This window comes from Schistocerca serialis, chromosome 2, assembly GCF_023864345.2.
Source record: "Schistocerca serialis cubense isolate TAMUIC-IGC-003099 chromosome 2, iqSchSeri2.2, whole genome shotgun sequence".
Classification (NCBI taxonomy): domain Eukaryota; kingdom Metazoa; phylum Arthropoda; class Insecta; order Orthoptera; family Acrididae; genus Schistocerca; species Schistocerca serialis.
This window is the reverse complement of record NC_064639.1, coordinates 977,652,322-977,674,259: the sequence shown is the minus strand read 5'-3', so window position 1 is coordinate 977,674,259 and position 21,938 is coordinate 977,652,322. Positions and strand designations below refer to the sequence as shown.

The window sequence follows — 21,938 nt, the reverse complement described above, 5'->3', positions numbered from 1 at the left end:
TGACGACATGCGATGCGCATTCAACGCACTAAAAACGGCACTAGCGAACGCTGTCACGCTCGTGCACCCGGTATCTGATGCCCCAATATCAATCACAGCTGATCAAGCGATGCTGCTATCGGCACTGTCCTGCAGCAGGTGCCAGGCTCCGCACAACCACTACATTTCTTCTTGCAGAAGTTGTCAGCCTCCCAGCGTAAGTGGTCCACTTTCAACTGAGAACTCTTTGCTATTTACGAGGCAGTTTGCCATTTCCGAGAGGACATTGAGGGTGGGTCAGTGACCATATATACAGACCACAAACCATGGGCGGACGCTGTGCTTAATCCCACAACCGACCTTCCTCCCCGCCGTTTCAGACACATGGACTTAATATGTCAATTCACATCAGACGTCCGTTATTTCAAGGGTGCGGACAACATCGTTGCTGACTACAAGTCACGGGTCGGTACGATCTTGTTTTCTTGGGGCTTCAACAACCTAGCTGCCCAGCAACAAGCAGATGACAACATTCAACAGTTACTGAATAGTGAGTCCACCTCGCTCTCAATTGAGCCCCACCGAATTCCAGGTTCGGCCTTACCAGTCCTCTATGACATCTCCACAGGTACTGCCCGCCACCTAGTACCAGCCGACTTGCACCGTAAGTTATTTGCCGCTATCCACGACCTAGCACATCCCAGTATTTGGGCTACCACACACCTCATAACAGAGTGATTCATATGGACTGGGGTTAGAGCAGACTGGAAAAACTGGACATGGGCATGTATACCTTACCAACACGCTAAGGTCAGCCGTCACACATACCCACCGTTGGGCTCGTTTGAGGTACCAAAAGGCAGGTTCCATCACGTCCATCTTGACCTGGTCGGATCGCTCCCTCCTTCCGAGAGTTTCCTATACATTTTATTTACCATTGGCCATGTTAGTTGGTGGGTGGAAGCGATTCCAATAACAGACATTACTGCCGACTCTGTCGCATGGGCCTTCATCGCCTCCTGGATCGCGGGGTTCGGTTGCCCATCTTCGGTCATGACGGACCAAGGATGACAATTTGAAGCTGCACTCTTTGGCAAATTATGTGATCTATGCAGTGCAAACAAATTACGTACAACCGCCTACCACCCGTAAAGCAATGGGTTGGTTGAGTGCTGGCACCGCACATTAAAAGCAGTGCTGATGTGCCACAACAGATCTTGGTCCGAAGCCCTCGCCTGGGTACTACTAGGTGTCCGTTTGGCTTACAAAGACGATTTGCAAGCCTCCCTAGCGGAACTGTACAGGGAACCCCTCGTCCTCCCAGCACAATTCATCGAGGAATCTGATTCTCCCCCATAGTCAGAACTTCCGACGCTTATAGAACGCGTCCGACACTTCGCCGCGAATGTACACCCCCTGCCCCCACGAGCACACAAGGTCCCTCGTGTCTTCATACACAAAGACCTACATGTTTGCGATTATGTGATGCTGCGTGATGATACGGTACGACTCCCCCCCTACTTGGGCCCACACAAAGTGATAAGCCGCTCGCCGCAGACCTTTGACATTCTGTGCAACAGTAGAATACAACAGGATGCATCTCTCGCCTAAAATCAGCTTGGCACCTCAACGACAAGGCAACTTCAGAATACAACTTCCACCCCGACAACACTCTCGTGTCACCTTCCATCTCTAATACCTCAAATGTGCGATCCCCCCCTCCAGTACCCGTGACGCGTGCGATGATGCGTGTGGTGATGCGTGTGACACCAGTGGTTCATGTTCTCCCCCCAGCTCAGAGGTTACAGAAAAGGTTGCGCGTGAAGGTTTCACCCCTCCCTCCCCTCACCTTAGTGTTTCCATCGACCGGCCGATGCAGACCAACGACGCCAGCGTCGTCGTTTTCCACGTCGACGTGTCACCTTTTCTGGTCGAGGACCTGTCTCTCCAGCTATGAGATGGGACACTGTTCATCCTGTATGTTTCCCCCCGCACATTGGACAATTCAGCCACCCAGGTTACACTCCTATGCACGTTTGCAGTACCAACAGACACGGAGGAGGCGGCAGTCAGTGCTTCGATCGATGAGGACAGCCACCTCTGCATTCGTGTGCCACTCATGGCACACCACACCCCCGCATCGCCAGGCCACTTGATCCCAGTTCCCCATTTCGGCCGCCCGCTACGCCCACCGGTGTGGTACCACAACTTCATCACAACGAACCGATCCCCACGCCAACCTAGATCACCTCCACTCACTGTGCTCTGCACTGGAAGGGGGCAAGGGGGGGTGGGGGGGGGGGGGGGGGGAGAAGGCTTTGATGATTAGAAGTCAGGCGAAAAGACTATTTTAATTGGAACTTACTGTAGAGGTTGCTGTAACTGCTCACAGTGTTGTTTATGATAGGGACATTACTGTTATTATTATCAGGAACTTTACTATGTCTCTGAATGTGAACTTTTACTGAATATATTAATCAGTTAGAACTCAAAACTTTTATTTATAATCATAGTTCCTGATCCCACTGAGTAAATAGAGAGTAGAAACAATTACTTTCTGTGAGCACAAGAATAATATGGACTTGCAGACTGGAAATTATGGCCAGTATGTTCTCCACCAAATTCTGGCTGACCACAAAAATAGTTTTCAGGCTCTTGTAAAAGATGGCAACGAATGAACAAATGCAATATTATTATCCACCTGCCACCCTAAATATGGTTTTAATTGGCCGGGAAATTGATCAGTGAAAGTGATCAGTACAAAACAGTGTGAACTCAGTAGGTGCTAACGGGATACCAAAGTGAAATATGCTGAAACCAGTGCAAGAGCATTGCTAAGATTTGCTCGCAACTGTGGAAACTAAACTGTGAATGTTAGTCACAGTAACTTTGATCATGATGGAAGAGGAGAAGAAGATGACACTAAATTGTGGCTATCAACGGCGCTGAGGTTAGAAGAAGATGGTGCATCATCATGGAGCTGCATGGATCTTCAAGGTACCTGCAAGCTAATGTGTGTGCTTACTGGTTCCCTGAACCCTCCCAACCCTCCCCACACCCCCCACACCCTCCATAGAGCAACTGCAGAGGGTGATACTCACCGCCAACCTCACCCCCACAGCTGCTGCTGTTGCTTGCATTACGCTGGGATGCGTCGCATCATGTTTGCTGGTTCGCCGCACCAGCATCAATCATCAAGGTGAAGCAGTTAAGTTAAGAATATTTAAAGTATTTGTTAATTGCTTCTAAGAGGCTACTGCAGAAGTAGAAACTGAAATTAATGAGGATGGTTCTGTCAAACTAATAAATCCAGAATCGGAAGTAAAGTTCAGTGTTACTGCAAAGTTAGAACCATTTTCTGATGACAAAGTAATTGAAGTTGAGCTCAAAAAGGAAAAAGTAGAATTAACAGACTTAACAGATAATGAACATGGCTTCAATATTTCTGAAATTCAGCCAAGTCATGGAATGCTAGAAACTCCTTTAAAACTGGCGGAAATGTTGAATGGCAATGTAGAGCACCACATTGGATGCAGTTAGGGTTTGCTAAACTGGAATTGCATCATAAAGAACTGAACAGTAAGACAGAATTCAATAGTAAACAGTTAAGTAGTAAGACTGAGTCTAGTACTAAAGAACTAAAGGATGGTAATAAAGAGCTGAAGGAGAGTAATAAGGAACCAAAGGATGAAATGGCTGCAAAACTGAATGACTTATATTGTAAAACTACAATGACCTACAAGTGAAAGTAGGGCAACAGCTAAATAAATAGCATAGTATTTTCAAAACCGAAATTAGTGAAGTTTGCAAATATTTCAAATATGCAGATGAACTTATGGAAGGGAGGTTGTCAGTAAGGGTAGGCAATGAATCCAAACTTTGCTCTAATCGATTTGAAGAAGTAAATGCTAAAGTAAATGCTTGTCAAAATGATATTAAGAAAGTAAAATCTGTGTGAAATTATGTGAGGATGTTGGTAAAAGATTTTCTGACAGAGTGGAAGCAGTAGAACTACAAGCAGAACTACTAAACACTAGTATTACTAATATGGGAAATAGAGTAACCTCTGGTACCTCTTGCAATAGTACAGTACAGCATGTTGCCTTAGTTGACGCCGCTTTCTTTGGAAGTCATCAGTTTTTATATTTTGATCCAGACAAACAAATTCAACCATTACAGTTCTTGAATGATTTTGAGAATGTTTTGCCTAAAGCATGGTCAGAACAAGAAAAAATTTCTTTCATAAGAAGTCATTTATCAGGAGATGCTTTGTGATGGTCAGCTGACATAATGATTAGATACAAAACTCTTTCAGAATTTAATATTGCATTTCTTAATGAATACTGGTCACACAGCAAACAAAACAATGTTTTGAGTGAGTTTTGTAGTGGTAAAAAGTTTGCTCCAGGTCTTGAGTCAGTAAAAGAGTTCTCTAGAAAGTAGGTTTCGTGGCAGTCGCATCTGACAGAAAAGGTGAAACTGGAAACTATTATCATGGGACTATAAGGTGAACATTCTTGGTATTGGCAGAAAAGAATCATTTCTGCATCTAGAGATAATGTGGATAGGTTCATTGAATGTCTGGAGTGTGCAGAAAGGAAAATGCTGCTGAGGAGCAGGTGCAAAGTAATAACAGGTCTTTTAACAAAAACAACAGTCATAATGACAGTGGGAACATGAATCAAAATCTAATTATTGTGGTCAAGGCCTAAGCAGAGGAAGGGGAGATAGACAGCCACCAGGTTTTCGCAATAATTATTATGACGAAAGCACAAATGTAAATAATGTGCCATTGAGAAGAGACAGAGAGCAGGATGCTACTCTACATGATTCTGTATCAAATGAACACAACTGGCTGCTTGTGAGAAACTAAGTCCTGTCTATGGGGAAACAGGCACTCACAAGGTGGAAACAGTACCACAGCCAGTAACAAAAACACAAATCACAGTCAGTCAGCACATGCAACCAGATAACAGGGATGATGAAACAGGAACAGACAGTACCAGTGATGTGCTAAACCACTATCATTATATAGCTGACAGCAATTTGGACACTTTAGAAAAATGGGTCAAGAAGGAAAACAAAATCACTACAGATAATAGGGAGGAACAAATTAATGGATTTGAATCTGATAAGTTTGAAGACGAAGTAAAAGCATACATCTTCAGCAATAATGGAAATCTGTTGGCTAAAGTTTTGGTAGAGGAAGCAGAGTCAGTTTTGCAAGGTATGAAGAGGAGGAGCTGATGAATGAAGGAGGTATCAATGGTGATGATGTCAAGGAGTCTATTAGCTGTACTTGACACAAACTGTACTTTCATTTGGTAAGTCACATCATCTTTGTTTTTAGATATATATTTCCTACGTGGAATGTTTCCATATATATATAAAAACAAAGATGATGTGACTTACCATACGAAAGCGCTGGCAGGTTGATAGAAACACAAACAGACACATACATACACACAAAATTCAAGCTTTCGCGCGCACACACACACACACACACACACACACACACACACACACACACACACACATATCCCTCATATATATATATATATATATATATATATATATATATATATATATATATATATATATATATATATATATATATATATATATATATAAAACAAAGATGAGGTGACTTACCGAACAAAAGCGCTGGCAGGTCGAAAGACACACAAACAAACACAAACAAACACAAACATACACACAAAATTCAAGCTTTCGCAACAAACTGTTGCCTCATCAGGAAAGAGGGAAGGAGAGGGAAAGACGAAAGGAAGTGGGTTTTAAGGGAGAGGGTAAGGAGTCATTCCAATCCCGGGAGCAGAAAGACTTACCTTAGGGGGAAAAAAGGACAGGTATACACTCGTACACACGCACATATCCATCCACACATACAGACACAAGCAGACTATTGTGTTTGCCAATGACACCAGCATATTGCTCACTGGATCCAGTCCAGAGACATTGCAGTCCATAGGAGAAAGTTCACAAAAAACAAACTCATTGTTGTTGTTGTGGTCTTCAGTCCAGAGACTGGTTTGATACAGCTCTCCATGCTACTCTATCCTGTGCAAGCTTCTTCATCTCCCAGTACCTACTGCAACCTACATCCTACTGAATCTGTTTAGTGTATTGATCTCTTGGTCTCCCTCTACGATTTTTACCCTCCACGCTGCCCTCCAGTACTAAATTGGTGATCCCTTGATGCCTCAGAATATGCCCTACCAACCGATCCCTTCTTCTAGTCAAGTTGTGCCACAAATTTCTCTTCTCTCCAATTCTATTCAGTACCTCCTAATTAGTTATGTGATCTACCCATCTAATCTTAAGCATTCCTCTGTAGCACCATGTTTCAAAAGCTTCTATTCTCTTCTTGTCTAAACTATTTATCGTCCATGTTTCACTTTGATACATGGCTACAATCCACACAAATACTTTCAGAAATGACTTCCTGAAACATAAATCTATACTTGATGTTAAAAAATTTCTTTTCTTCAGAAACACTTTCCTTGCCATTGCCAGTCTACATTTTATATCCTCTCTACTTCGACGATCATCAGCTATTTTGCTCCCCAAATAGCAAAACTCCTTTACTACTTTAAGTGTCTCATTTCCTAATCTAATTCCTGCAGAATCACGCAGTTTAATTCGACTACATTCCATTATCCTTTCAAGACACTGTCCATTCCGTTCAGCTGCTCTTCCAGGTCCTTTGCTGTCTCTGGCAGAATTTCAATGTCATCGGCGAACCTCAAAGTTTTTATTTCTTCTCCATGGATTTTCATTCCAACTCTCAATTTTTCTTTTGTTTCCTTTACTGATTGCTCAATATACAGATCGAATAACATCGGGGACAGGCTACAACCCTGTCTCACTTCCTTCCCAACCACTGCTTCCCTTTCATGCCCCTCGACTCTTATAACTGCCATCTGGTTTCTGTACTAATTGTAAATAGCCTTTCGCTCCCTGTATTTTTCCCCTGCCACCTTCAGAATTTGAAAGAGAGTATTCCAGTCAACATTGTCAAAAGCTTTCTCTAAGTCTACAAATGCTAGAAATGTAGGTTTGCCTTTCGTTAATCTATTTTCTAAGATAAATCGTAGGGTCAGTATTGCCTCACGTGTTCCAACATTTCTACAGAATCCAAACTGATCTTCCCCGAGGCTGGCTTCTACTAGTTTTTCCAGTCGTCTGGAAGGAATTCGTGTCAGTATTTTGCAGCCGTGGCTTGTTAAACTGATAGTTCGATAATTTTCACATCTGTCAACACATGCTTTCTTTGGGATTGGAATTATTATATTCTTCTTGAAGTCTGAGAGTATTCCACCTGTCTCATACATCTTGCTCACCAGATGGTAGAGTTTTGTTAGGCCTGGCTCTCCCAAGTCTCCCAAGGCTGTCAGTAGTTCTAATGGAATGTTGTCTACCCCCGGGGCCTTGTTTGACTTAGGTCTTTCAGTGCTCTGTCAAACTCTTCATGCAGTATCATATCTCCTGTTTCATCTTCATCTACATTCTCTTCCATTTCTCTAATAGTGTCCTGAAGAACATCTCCCCTGTATAGACCCTCTATATATTCCTTCCACCTTTCTGATTTCCCTTCTTTGCTTAGAACTTGGTTTCCATCTGAGCTCTTGATATTCATACAAGTCGTTCTCTTTTCCCCAAAGGGTTCTTTAATTTTCTTGTAGGCAGTATCTATCTCACCCCTAGTGATATATGCCTCTACATCCTTACATTTGTCCTCTAGCCATCCCTGCTTAGCCATTTTGCACTTTCTGTCAATCTCATTTTTGAGACGTTTGTATTCCTTTTTGCCTGCTTCATTTACTGCATTCTTGTATTTGTTCCTTTCATCAACTAAATTCAATATATCTTCTGTTACCCAAGGATTTCTAATAGTCCTTGTCTTTTTATGTACTTGATCCTCTGCTGCCTTCACTATTTCATCTCTCAAAGCTACCTATTCTTCTTCTACTGTATTTCTTACCCCCATTCTTGTCAATCATTCCCTAATGCTCTCCCTGAAGCTCTCTACAACCTCTGGTTCTTTCAGTTTATCCAGGTCCAATCTCCTTAAATTCCCACCTTTTCACAGTTTCTTCAGTTTTAATCTACAGTTCATAACCAATAGATTGTAGTCAGAGTCCACATCAGCCCCTGGAAATGTCTTACAATTTAAAACCTGGTTCCTGAATCTCTGTCTTACCTTTATATAATCTATCTGATACCTTCTAGTACCTCCAGGCTTCTTCCATGTATACAACCTTCTTTAATGATTCTTGAACCAAGTGTTAGCTATGATTAAGTTATCCTCTGTGCAAAATTCTACCAGGCAGCTTCCTCTTTCATTACTTCCCCCCAATCCATATTCACCTACTACATTTCCTTCTCTCCCTTTTCCTATTATCGAATTCCAGTCACCGATGACTATTAAATTTTTGTCTCCCATCACTATCTGAATAATTTCTTTTATCTCATCATACATGTCATCAATCTCTTCGTCATCTGCGGAGCAAGTTGGCATATAAACTTGTACTACTGTGGTAGGCATGGGCTTTGTACCTATCTTGACCACAATAATGCGATCACTATGCTGTTTGTAGTAGCTTACCCGCATTCCTATTTTCCTATTCATTATTAAACCTACTCCTGCATTACCCCTACTTGATTTTGTATTTATAACCCTGTATTCACCTGACCAGAAGTCTTGTTCCTCCTGTCACCAAACTTCACTTATTCCCATTATATCTAACTTTAACCTATCTATTTCCCTTTTTAAATTTTCTAACGTACCTGCCCAATTAAGGGATCTGACATTCCATGCTCCGATCCGTAGAACGCCAGTTTTCTTTCTCCTGATAACAATGTCCTCCTGAGAAGTCCCCACCTAGAGATCCGAATGGGGGACTATTTTACCTCCAGAATATTTTATCCAAGAGGACACCATCATCATTAACCATACAGTAAAGCTGCATGCCCTCGGGAAAAATTATGGTGTAGTTTCCCCTTGCTTTCAGCCATTCACAGTACCAGCACAGCAAGGCTGTTTTGGTTAGTGTTACAAGGCCAGATCAGTCAATCATCCAGACTGTTGCTCCTGCAACTACTGAAAAGGCTGCTGCCCCTCTTCAGGAACTACATGTTTGTCTGGCCTCTCAACAGATACTCCTCCATTATGGTTGCACCTACAGTATGGCTATCTGTTTAGCTGAGGCATGCAAGCCTCCCCACCAGTGGCAAGATCATTTAATTCCTCCAATTAATCAAATGTCTATTCAAGCACAATTGAAAAATGATCCCCTAGAAAATGTAAGTGTCACAAAATTTTTGGGTCTATGGGTTCAGCAAGACTTAAAGTGGGACACACATATAAATAACTTGTTTAGAAAACTATCATCTGTATGCTATGGCCTAAGAATTTTAAAGGCTAGAACAAGCAAAACAACAGTACTGCAGGCATACTATGCACAGGTCCACTCACTAGTCCGATATGGGATCATTTTCTGGGGATACTCAACTCACAGTGTAAAGGTTTTTAGAATGCAAAAACAAGCTCTAAGAATAATTTGTGGCCTTAAACAGATGGAGTCCGGTAAATCCCATTTTGCTGAGCTTGGTATTCTAAATGTTCCAAGTTTATTCATTTATGAAACTATCTCGTTCACTAGGGACTACCTCCTGAAAACAGCCAAACTGCTACAGAACAAAAATGTACACAACTATAGTACCAGAGGGAAATCAAATATACATCAAAAATATCACAGAATAACCACCTATCAGAGGAGCATAATTAACATTGGTGTAATACTACACAATAAGATACCAGAGGAAATAAAAAATGCTACTCATCCAATATCTAAAGCTAAACTAAAGGCATTTCTAATAAAGCGTAACAAAATTACTTGTAATAGATACCTATTTTAATTTGCCTGCTATTTTGCTAATACTACGTATTATTGTAACTTACCTTTGACCTGTCCAATATCAATTGTACAATTTGTGCTGTATTATAAAACTGGACCAATAAAAAATCAAATCAAATCAAAAACAATGTTATAGCAGATGGGCTATCAAGAAGTGCTGAGTTATGCAGGGAATTAGAAATAACATTAGCAGATAAGAATGAAATGAGCATGTTGGCCATACATGAGCTCAAGGAGGAAGGTGCCTTGAAGAAAGTATGTGAAAACTTGAGAATGTTGATGATCAGGCGAGATTAATCAAAAGCCTTTTAGGAGTACCCAGCTATCCAAGAGCTGCACAGAACTATTGCCTACATAAAGGAATTTTGTTCTGAATAAGGAAGTTAGATTTATCAGAATAGAAAATATGTTTTCCATCACAATATGTGGATTTGCTGATAGATTACATGCATCAACAATATAGCCATTAGGGAGCCAAGAAATGCTTAGCTACATTAAGTGAGCAAGTGATTTTCGACAACATCCATCATAGAGTAGCAAGAAGGCTAGCAACCTGTGTTGTCTGTCAGAAGGTACATGCATAAACAGTATAGCACAGGGAAATTGCGCAATGTACAACCAAGTGAACCTCCGGAGTTATACGCAGTCAATCTCTTTGGCCCCCTCCTCACATCTAAAGGAGGATGTACCCATGTTTTTGTGGTCATTGACAGTTTTAGTTAGTATGTCAAACTACATCCAGTAAAGAGAGCTAACACCAAAATGATGGTAGACTAGCTAGAAAAGGTATATTTTGTAAAGACTGGCGAGCCTAAGAGTCTCTTATCGGACAACAGGTCGCAATTTATTTTGGGAAAATTTAAAGCATGTCTAGAAAATGCAGGAATTCACCATATAAGGATCTCAGTGTATTTTCCACAGGGAAATATGAATGAGACAATTATGTGTGAGCTAAACAGACTGTGTAGGACTTAATATGCCAGGAAGCATTGAACTTGGGCTGATCACATCAAAAACTTTGACGAAATCACCAAAAATCTTAAACATGATGCCACAGGCTTTGCTCCATGTGAACTAATGTTTAATCAGGAAGCCCATAACATCCTTTAAAACAAAGATGATTTTCCAGCCCTATCTCAGAGCTCTATAGATGAGAAGAAGGCACAGGCTATGGCAAATACAAGTAAAAGAGTTTTGGGTAGAAAAAGAAGGCATGATGCAAAAGCCTGCCCCACTATTTTTAACATTGGTGAACTAGTATTAGTCAAAACTAAAGAAAAATCTAAGAAAACTCTACCAAGTTTCAAGACTTTAATCAAAATAACAATCAATACAACGATTCTTGAAAAAATAGTTCAGAAGTCAGGTCCTAATGTCAGTTCGATTCTAAAAATTCTAGCCAAAAATTTAAAAGCAGTCAAACTGAAACTAAAGTCATACAGAGTAGAAACATTCTCTTTCAGTGAGCACAAGAAGGATGTGGACTTGCAGACTGGAAATTATGGTCAATATGTTCTCCATCGCTTTCTGGCTGACCGCAAAAATAGTTTTCTGGCTCTTGTAAAAGACAACAACGAATGAACAAATCCAATATTATTATCCACCAACCCCATCAGATGGGATCTGTTATACTTTCTTCTTCAGTTCTAACTTCCTAGTGACATACAACAAACAGTTTCGAGAAAAAATTATTAATGTCTCTGTGCACTGTACAGTATTTTACAAGTCACACTCAAAACAGTCTTCAAGTAACGAGAAACATATTTTTATAATAGAGGGAAACATTCCACGTGGCTTGTGTCTGTGTATGTGCGGATGGATATGTGCGTGTGTGCGAGTGTATACCTGTCCTTTTTTCCCCCTAAGGTAAGTCTTCCCGCTCCCGGGATTGGAATGACTCCTTACCCTCTTCCTTAAAACCCACATCCTTTCGTCTTTCCCTCTCCTTCCCTCTTTCCTGATGAAGCAACCGTTGGTTGCGAAAGCTAGAATTTTGTGTGTGTGTTTGTTTGTGTGTCTATCGACCTGCTAGCACTTTTGTTTGGTAAGTCTCATCATCTTTGTCTTTAGATATATAAGAAACATATTTTATCACACAGACCCTTTCCAGTTAAGAAAACTCTTCGAGAATCCACTAACTGCCTCACTTTTCACGTTACACTCAGGCTAATAAGGTCAGAAAAAAATCCTGCGGAACCAACTGACAACCGGTTATGTACAATGATATTTAACAATACAAATAAAAATAAATATAATAAATCATTTAGCTCTCAACCTGGTGCTATCAATATAACACAAATCAGTATCTTGTGTATCAGTATAGCTTTTTATTTATTTAATACTTGGAATTCTGTGTCAGTAGCCAGCAATTGATCTGTATTTTACTGCTGACACACTCAACATCAAAAACACAAAATATGCAGTAAAGAGACTGTCTTGTGAATGCAACAATATGATTAAAATAAAACAATCTGCAAGGTTGGTCTCTGCTAGTAAAATGTACAAGAGGAATATAAACAATCACTCATGAAAAATACTTAATGACACTCTACAGTGACACTAGCAGAAAATGCTTTAGTAAACAGAAATTAAACACAAGGAACTTAATTCTGTGTTGTAATATGTTCCTGCAGTTCCCCTAAATGGTAAATGAAGGTTAACCGAAACATAAGTGGAGTAAATTAACAATAATACCTTGTGTCACAACAGTTTATTACAGGAAGTGATGCATATAGTTTCTAGCATTTGTAGACTTAGAGAAAGCTTTTGACAATGTTGACTAGAATACTCTCTTTCAAATTCTGAAGGTGGCAGCAGTAAAATACAGGGAGCAAAAGGCTATTTACAATTAGTACAGAAACCAGATGGCAGTTATAAGAGTCAAGGGGCATGAAAGGGTAGCGGTGGTTGGGAAGGGAGTGAGACAGGGTTGTAGCCTGTCCCCGATGTTATTCAATCTGTACCTATATTGAGCAAGCAGTAAAGGAAACAAAAGAAAAATTCAGAGTAGGAATTAAAATCCATGGAGAAGAAATAAAAATTTTGAGATTCACCGATGACATTGTAATTCTGTCAGAGGCAGCAAAGGAGCTGGAAGAGCAGTTGAACAGAACAGTGTCTTGAAAGGAGGATATAAGATGAACATCAACAAAAGCAAAATGAAGATAACGGAATGTAGTCGAATTAAGTTGGGTTATGCTGAGGGAATTAGATTAGGGAAGGAGACACTTAAAGTAGTAAACGAGTTTTGCTATTTGGGGAGCAAAATAACTAATGGTGGTCGAAGTAGACAGGATATAAAACGTAGACTGGCAATGGCAAGGAAAGCGTTTCTGAAGGAGAGAAATTTGTATAACATCGAGTATAAATTTAAGTGTCAGGAAGTCATTTCTGAAAGTATTTGTATGGAGTGTAGCCATGCAAGGAAGTGAAACATGGACAATAAATAGTTTAGACAAGAAGAGAATAGAAGCTTTTGAAACATGGTGCTACAGAAGAATGCTGAAGATTAGATGGGTAGATCATGTAACTAATTAGAAGGTATTGAATAGAATTGGGGAGAAGAGAAATTTGTGGCACAACTTGACTATAAGAAGGGATTGGTTGGTAGGACATGTTCTGAGGCATCAAAGGATCACCAGTTTAGTACTGGAGGGCAGCATGGAGGGTAAAAATCATAGAGGGAGACCAAGAGATGAATACACTAAGCATATTCAGAAGGATGTAGGTTGCAATAGGTACTGGGAGATGAAGAAGCTTGCACAGGATAGAGTAGCATGGAGAGCTGTATCAAACCAGTCTCTGGAATGAAGACCACCAACACAACAACAACAACAACAACAACAACATATAGTTAGTTAAGAAGCCAGCTGTAATCAGTGGCTAAAATTATAAATTATGTCAACAAAGTAATGTGCACAAAAAACAAGAAGTTAGTTTTGTTCAAAATAATAACCAAATATAGAGTAAGCTTTCAGTCATAATGTAGAATAATGTAATGATAATGATACAAGTCAAGATTTCTTGTTTTGCAAACTGATAAGTGACTTCCCTGACTCAAGACAGTATTAAAAGTACAGCAGCAGCTACTCGTATTTCAATCATACTCTAATGTTAGTATCTCATCAAGTGACATTATATCTAGTGTAAATTATAAGCACAAAGTAAGTAATACCAGCAAAAAAGAAAGACAAAAACAATGACAAAATACTGGCACATGAACCTAAGCTTTGTATGTAGTAATCTAATTAGAAAGAAGAATGGAAAGAAATGTGTGCCAATATATTTAAAAAAGATAACACAAACATATCTATCTCATTACTAAATAAGTTTTTGGTATTATTAGTAGACAGAAATTCCAAGCAGATTTTTTTTCTTTCTTTTTAAAAAAAACAAAAACAATAAAAAAGATTTTCATTTATCACAAGTATGTCGAACCTTACCTGTAAAGCAGGAAATTCCCAGAGCAAATGGCTTATACACACTGCAGAGAAGGCTTATATCAAGTAAGACTTAACGGTTATGAAAAATGAGGCTGAGAGCAAGTCACTACTTGTTTGCTGTACGAATGGGCCGTTAGCTATGTCAACACACATTACCATATTTACCGAATGAGTGTGTACAGAAGGAGAAAGACCTGTTAGGGAAATATTATTTTAACAGGAGCTCATTTCCTGAGCGTTTCTCAGTATTTGGTGATACTGCAAATTATATACAGTATTAAATGATACCTAGCATACAAAAGAATTATCCAGCAGTTGGGTCATTCGTAAAACATTATTATAATAATAGCAACAATACTATCTTGTTAACACAATTATGTAAAGAATTGTATTAATTGTTTACTTTCATTTTGCATTAGACTAATTTTATCTGCAATATTATCTGCTGTTACTTGTTGCTTCCATCAGTAATCATCTGACAATTATTCTAGTAGCCTTGATCAAAAATATAGATAATACAAAATATTCTTCTTCTTCTCCTCCTCCTCATGACATTACAACTATGCACTGGTCTATTCAAAAAATCTCTGACCCCACTGTTCATCAATTTATCTGTTCATTGTGGATGATTAAGTATTTCATTTTAGGTATACATTCCATTCTCCTTACAGCCTATCAGAAGTGATCAATTCTCCCTTCTTTATCCACCATGATTCAAGAAATATTTTTTACTAGTAGTGGCTTATAGCTTACAAGTTGTCATTTATCATGTTGCAAGTGTTAATAAATCAATAAATTTGTAGCTGCAACACACAGATTAAGGAAAGTGGTATGAACAATCCTGTAAGAAGAATATGAACTGACTTTTCTTCAGACTTGTTCTATACTAAGAAACTCAGTGGTTCATGAATTCAGACAAGGTTTAAAAGAACCTTTCAAGTTTGTTGCATAACATTTATAAGTTAAATGGACTGAAAACTAATAAGAAAGAATTTTGATGTTGACTGTGGTACAGATGTCAATGAGAAACCAAATAATAATAATAATCAATAAAACATCAAGTGACTGATCATAGCAGTCTCTAAAATGGAACTTTGAAAAACTGGAATTTTAGTGTTAGTACTTACTTGTTATAAGTAGCCAACCCATCTCTCTTGTTAATTTATGCCCAGCCTTTCTATCTTCTTTTCTTCTGCCCTTGCCCGAAAGCCACTCATCCACAACTTCTTTCTGTTCCATCCTTTTTTGTGTCCAGTGGCTGCACAACACAGATTAAGGAAAGTGATGCGAACAATCCTGTAAGAAGAATGTGAACTGACTTTTCTTCAGACTTGTTCCATACTAAGAAACTCAGTGGTTCATGAATTCAGACAAGGTATTAAAATAACCTTTCAGGTTTGTTGTATAACATTTTTAAGTTAAATGGACTGAAAAACTAATAAGAGAGAAATTTGATGTTGACTGTGGTACAGATGTCAATGAGAAACCATACTGACTAAACATTCTTGAAGAGCATAGTAAGGGCATAGTTCGAAAGGTATTTAAGTTCATTCAGCTGTACCTCATGTTTTATAAATTCCATCATGAAGGAGAGCCTTCAAGGATGTGGAATGAATCAATTTTACTTCAAGAGACAGCACACTGGCAAAAAATTATAACTAGTACTAATCTACTCACATGATTAGTTATGGAAACTGTTTCTATATTACTTTATATATCTATGTGTATATTAGTCTCTCCAGAGATGTCATCTTTTATCATACCACTATGTGGGCAGTGTGTATGTGTTCAGCTGAGTGCTACACCAGTATGGTCCTCCAAGTATGGTCCTCCACTGCAAGTTGCAGTGAATTCAGGCAGTGTATTCACAACATGGAGAACACCCAGCTATATCTGGGCCTGCACCTTGCCTCATAAATTTTTGTTATGAAAAGGGAGATAGATCATTTCTACTAATAATTAGAAACAAGATTCCAATATTCCATAAATCAGTCAGTCCCTAAAGCTTCGAGAAATTGCAAATCTGAAATGATAAATAACTGCTGGAGGTGGGAACTGAACCAGTGACACACAAGTTGCTAGTCAGTGGCTATAATCATTACAGCATTGCATACAATGTACATTGAACAACAATATGTATTGGTACAAAATTGTAAGTATCTCTCACAATGCTTCTGCAAGATGTTCCATTATCAACCGTACACATTATTTTAATTCATACTTCTGTAGAATAAACAAGTTTTTAATCTTAGCTGCACTGTCTCAGAAAATTGTGTTGAGGAACAGTATTGCTTACATGTAAGTAAAATATTCTTTCACTCTCATCTGCATGTCAACATGAGAGATTTCTAAGTGCAAAATAGGCATGACTGAGCTTTTTTGTTAACCTATCCCCACACTAGTGCCACCTCAGTTTATAATTCATCTGGACTGCCTAGAAACTTAACAAGTGGAGCCTCATCCATTGCATGCCTGTTGATCTCTAGTTCTGGAACCTTCAGGTTATTTTTATTTGTTTGGAGTTATTTAATATGAGTCTTTGTAAGAGACAGAGTTAAAGTGCTTGCACAGAACCAGTTTTAGACCTACTACATTCTTTTAACTGGCTGTGCTATCTATGGATGTGTATGAGCATTTTGTCAGTGCATTTGTGTCATAACAGTTTTTGAAGATGCACTCCATTGTCCCATATGTGTCATTTATGCAGATTATGAACAGGATCAGTGCATGAACTGAACCTTGATGGATGACATGCTTAATATTTCTCATCACCAAATTTAGTCTTGTTACTGTTGTATCATTTGTTAATGTGGTCCTCCATTTCCTATTGTTGAGATACAACTCCAACCATATAAGGGAAGTGCCTTTAATGCCATACCTTTTTAGTTCCCCTGTAGAATTTTATGCTCAACACAACTGCAGGCACTGTCCAGATCACAGAATAGACCAACAGGGTAAATCTTTCATGATGTGGCTTCTTCTAACACAGAACTCCTCAAAATTTGTATTGCCACTGTAGTATATGTCTACTCATTAGATATTTGGAATCTGTTCTCCTTCCAACACTGACTTAGCATTCACCAGATTTATGGAAAATTTTATTAAGTGCTTGCCTCTACTTGCTCCTTCACTGTTGTGGCTACTAGATAGAAGGCATACGTGTCTAAAATCAAAAATATACTGTCATGCCACAAATAAAAGATAAACATTTTGGATATGTGGTGCACTGCAAGCTGCATAAATTTCATTAACGACATCTTCCTGCACAGAAAACATCTCTCAGGTGTGTTTAAATAAATTTATTGTTCAAGTGGTGCTCCCACTTAGTCAATTGTTTGGAAAAAATCTTGTTGGTTGGTTAGTTAATTAGTTCCATGTTTTGCAAAACATATTCATAATAAGCCATTTGTTGTGGAATGTGTCAGTTTAACAAAAGAGTGCAGAGATCTTAGTATCTAATGATTTGGATTCTCTGTCCAGCCTGAGTACTGATATCGAAGAAAAGCAAGAGATACATGGGCTTCATACCACAGATACAGCTTGCTCCTCCAGAGGGTGTTGCCACCATTGTGGGCATGCATTCGGGGGGCTTTTTTTCCCTGATAGTACCCAGTGGAAATGGGTGGAGGTGGGTGTGGGGCAAGGGCTACATGATAAACATTATGTTCAACTACATCCATGTCTACATCGATACTCTGCAATGCATTTTATGATGCACAGTGCAGTGTACCCTGTACCACTACCAGTCATCTCCTTTCCTTTTCCACTCACAAATAGAATGAGGGAAAAGCGGCTATCTATATGCCTCCATATGAGACCTAATTTCTCATATCTTGTAGACAATCTATGTTGGAGGCAACAGAATCATTCTGCAGTCAGCTTCAAATGTCGGTTCTCTAAAATTTCGCAGTAGTGTTCCTCAAAAAGAATGTCACCTTCCCTTCACCTATTCCTATTTGAGATCCTGAAGCATCTCCATAACACTTGTACACTGTTCAAACCTACCAGTAACAAATCAAGCAGACCACCTCCAAATTGATTTGATGTCTTCCTTTAATCTGACACAGTATGGATCCTAAACTCTAAAGCAGTACTCAAGAATAGGTCACACTAGTGTCCTATTTGCAGTCTCGGTTACAAATGAACCACAGATTCCTAGAATTCTCCCAATAAACCAAAGTCAACCATTCACCTTTCTTACCAAAATCCTCACATGCTAATTTCATTTCATATTGCTTTGTAATATTATACCCAGATATTTAAACAACATGACTGTGTCAAGCAGGACACTATTAATACGTTATCTGAAGTTTATGGGCCTGTTGCTCCTACTCATCTGCATCAACTTACATCTAACACTATGATATGGAAGCATCAGCTGAACAAAAGATTGCAGAGACTTTAGTATCCAACAGTGATTTAGATTCTCTGCCCATTGCAAGTACAAATATGAGAGAAACGTCTTATCATCAGCATTGTCTTTACCAGCTATCTGATATCTGATCCTGGATAAAAGTCTTCTCTAGATTTTTCCATTCATTATGGTGTACAGCAACACACTTCCCCATTGCTCCTATAAACTGTCTAATGTGATATATCCAGCCTCCATTATGTCATCATTTCAGCCTTTTCTTATCACTTTTAGAATCCAGAAGAGAGCTTTATTGGTACCTGTCTCCATACCACACGTACTTCCATTTCATTTTCATTACAGTTTTAACTATGTCTTCTGTTCTAGTCTCTTTTCTGATTCTTTTGTTTCTTTTCCTGTCTTTCCTAGAAATTCTAAACATGCATTGTACATTATTTTAGTCTTATTGTAATTTATCCTCTCCTACACATTTTATCAAACTATTATAGATTTTCCAATGGTGGATCTTTGGGTTTTTTTTTCATTTTTTAAACAGACTTTTATGCTTTTTACAGATACTGAATGTTTAAATGGTGCCACAAAAATACATAAATAAATACAGAGAGATTCATAGCTTGATTCAATCTGTGGTCAAGAAACTGCATAGGAATTTTCAGATCTGCTACAATTTCATTTTTGTCTCCACTTGTCCTCACAACAACTGAGTCCCTCTCATCCTGGAGGTCTCCTTACTAACCTTATTCAGCCTATCCCTCTTTCCTCCTTGAGGAAGGAATTAATAGTTCTGAAAGCTTGAAAGCTAGGACAGTTTTTTGTACTTTTAGCTGTGTGTATCACCAGCACTAAGTATCTCGGCTCGTGAAGGTAAATGCTAGCCAGTCACTCTGTCTTGTAATTTCCATGCCAATGAGGTGCAGCAGTCAAGAAAATAAAACAGCTTACACATAAAACACTTAAAATAGTTCATAGCCTAGATGGGAACGTACTGTCTATCTATCACGAAAATTTATATGCACCTCTGTCACCACGTGTAATGGAAATAAAACAGTAAAAACTGGCACACTGTATGTTTAAATCATCTGGTGTATGAAAATGAAATAAAGAAATAGTTCCATCGAATAATCTGGTAATTTAACTTGAGACACAAACAATAGACTTTGTATGTTTACTTCAGTTGTAATTTATAATTTGCGACACCCTTCACAGTACATTAACATACTCTAAACAACCACACAATCATTCCCCACCTTATTTCCAAAATCTTACGGTGCCCCACCGTTAAAAGGAAACAATTTCTTTAAAAAATCATTACTTCATTTCAAACATATGAATTGGAAGAAGAGCAGGTTCTGAACTATGTGAGATTTGGTGCTAGACTTAATCGGAAAAAAGGCCATTATTAATAATGGCACCCCAAATGGCAAAATTTTATGAAGACACGGAGTTACTCATTTTCTCTGGGGTCATAAATTACAACAAAATGGAAATCTTCCGACCAACTCTCTAGAAAACCCACTCAATGCAGATTTGAAACAATGACGAATTCCACCATAAAAGTGCTGTTTAGAGTTGTCAAGTGTTAATTTTATTTAAATGAACCGAAAACTATCGGTTTATAATATAAATAAGTTTGTTTGTTTATTTATTTAGCCCTTCAGTCCTACTGAAATGATAACACCGCAATTCCATTTTTCAAATGTATGTTGACTTTGTCTACGCTTGCTCAATTGGTAGTCGTTAGTCGACATAGCCGCTCACGTCGATATTTTATAGTCGATGAAAGTTTTCGATATATACTACACAGTACACAAATTGTGATTGGTTGCGAGTGTCACTAGGATTTGAACAAGTTTGTGTGACAGGTTGCCAACTTTGTTCCACATAATTAACAGATTTTCACGAAAAAAACTTTTTACGAATAGCAGGTAAGGAAATGGCTATGAACATCAGTAATTGTATCTTTTACATCAAGATCAGAATCAAAGCGTGGCTGAGTGTGACCCTAGTATTTATATTGGATCTGTCAGTGCCTTTGAGCCAATGATTAAACAGCATGTCTACTGCTGATTTATTTATGTTTACACAAGAATGTCAAGTTTTGTCTGTATGAGTGTAATGTGTATGTTCGATATCTGGGAACTCGTTAGCGACAGATAATGAACAAACAACTGAGAATTTATGTAAAAAATGCAAAGAAGCTGAGTACATGTTTATCATGATTTATTGCAGGATGCGTAAAATCATGATTGTATTTTGTATTGCATATTAAAACTGGCACACCCATTGGCTTCGCACAGGGTGCCCTTAAGTAAAGGATAAACAATTGTTTCCCTACGACACAGGAAGGAAACGCTGTAGACTGTTATTTTGGCGAAAGAAAGAAATATACGTATTTCTCAGTTTTTGCGCTTCTATGTCGTTGCCCATATGTATTAACCTAAAAAATCATATTACCCATTAATGGTTAATATGTTGTCATCGTATTAGATATAACTGGTTAAAGTAACACCTTTCTGTTTCTCGTGGTATCGTGCTATTGCTTCGGTTTTTGCATTGTGCTGTGAGTCTGATACTTGTAACGTGAATCATTTTGCCTCTGTCAGGACGAGAATCCGGATACGAGGACTATGGCTGTTCTATACGGGGTGAAAATTAAAACGCCTGAAGCCGTCCCTTTTGCATTTACTTTACCGAATAAAATAGCTGGAACTGTGTAATCTAATAGCACAGTTAGTTCATTAAACCATCTAGTTCCATTCTGAAACAATCATTTTTTTTTTTTTATTTTTTGTAGTGTTTTAAGGTACTTACAGTGAGGCGAAATAGATAATCTACTGAAGGAATATGACAGTATTCCCTCATGTTGATTGTTACATGTGTTCATAGAAATCAGCCTTCCCTTTCCGGCATCAATTTATGCTGTCGACATTTGTGTGACAGTGCAAAGTGATGGCTTTGAAGAGAGATTTTATCCATTAGAATTGGTTTGTGAAAGCCTAAAACTGTAGAGACAATGGTCTGAATGATGCAGTTCCGGAAATAAGTCCCATATTTTGTTGTGGCATTTATACATTATGTTACAATGTGTGAGTTGCTGTATTATTCTGGTACCGGTATGTTTTGGAGTTCTTATTACCCTCTTACACATTTTTTAACATTTTTATTTTCAGCTTGCAAGCCAACTGTGAATTGTGGGAGTGATGTTTA

General features: G+C 38.7%; 2 protein-coding genes across 5 annotated transcripts in view; one reads left to right on the top strand and one right to left on the bottom strand.

Moving 5' to 3' along the window:
- Positions 1–19,958, bottom strand: part of LOC126456675 (uncharacterized) — a 186,284-nt gene extending 166,326 nt beyond the window's left edge. The window contains exons 1-2 of one of the 2 annotated variants that reach the window (XM_050092416.1): positions 19,748–19,958; positions 15,487–15,655 (exon numbers count right to left, since the gene is read on the bottom strand). The gene's annotated coding sequence lies outside the window, so the exon portion shown is untranslated. Of the gene's footprint in view, positions 1–15,486; positions 15,656–19,467; positions 19,728–19,747 lie in introns of those variants that run through there. The other variant, XM_050092417.1, reaches the window with a different exon arrangement.
- Positions 19,959–20,528: 570 nt separating this feature from the next.
- LOC126458391 (protein abrupt-like) overlaps positions 20,529–21,938 on the top strand; it is a 67,015-nt gene continuing 65,605 nt past the window's right edge. Inside the window, exon 1 of one of the 3 annotated variants that reach the window (XM_050095396.1) lies at positions 20,529–20,656. The gene's annotated coding sequence lies outside the window, so the exon portion shown is untranslated. Of the gene's footprint in view, positions 20,657–21,567; positions 21,845–21,938 lie in introns of those variants that run through there. The other 2 variants (XM_050095397.1, XM_050095398.1) reach the window with 2 other exon arrangements.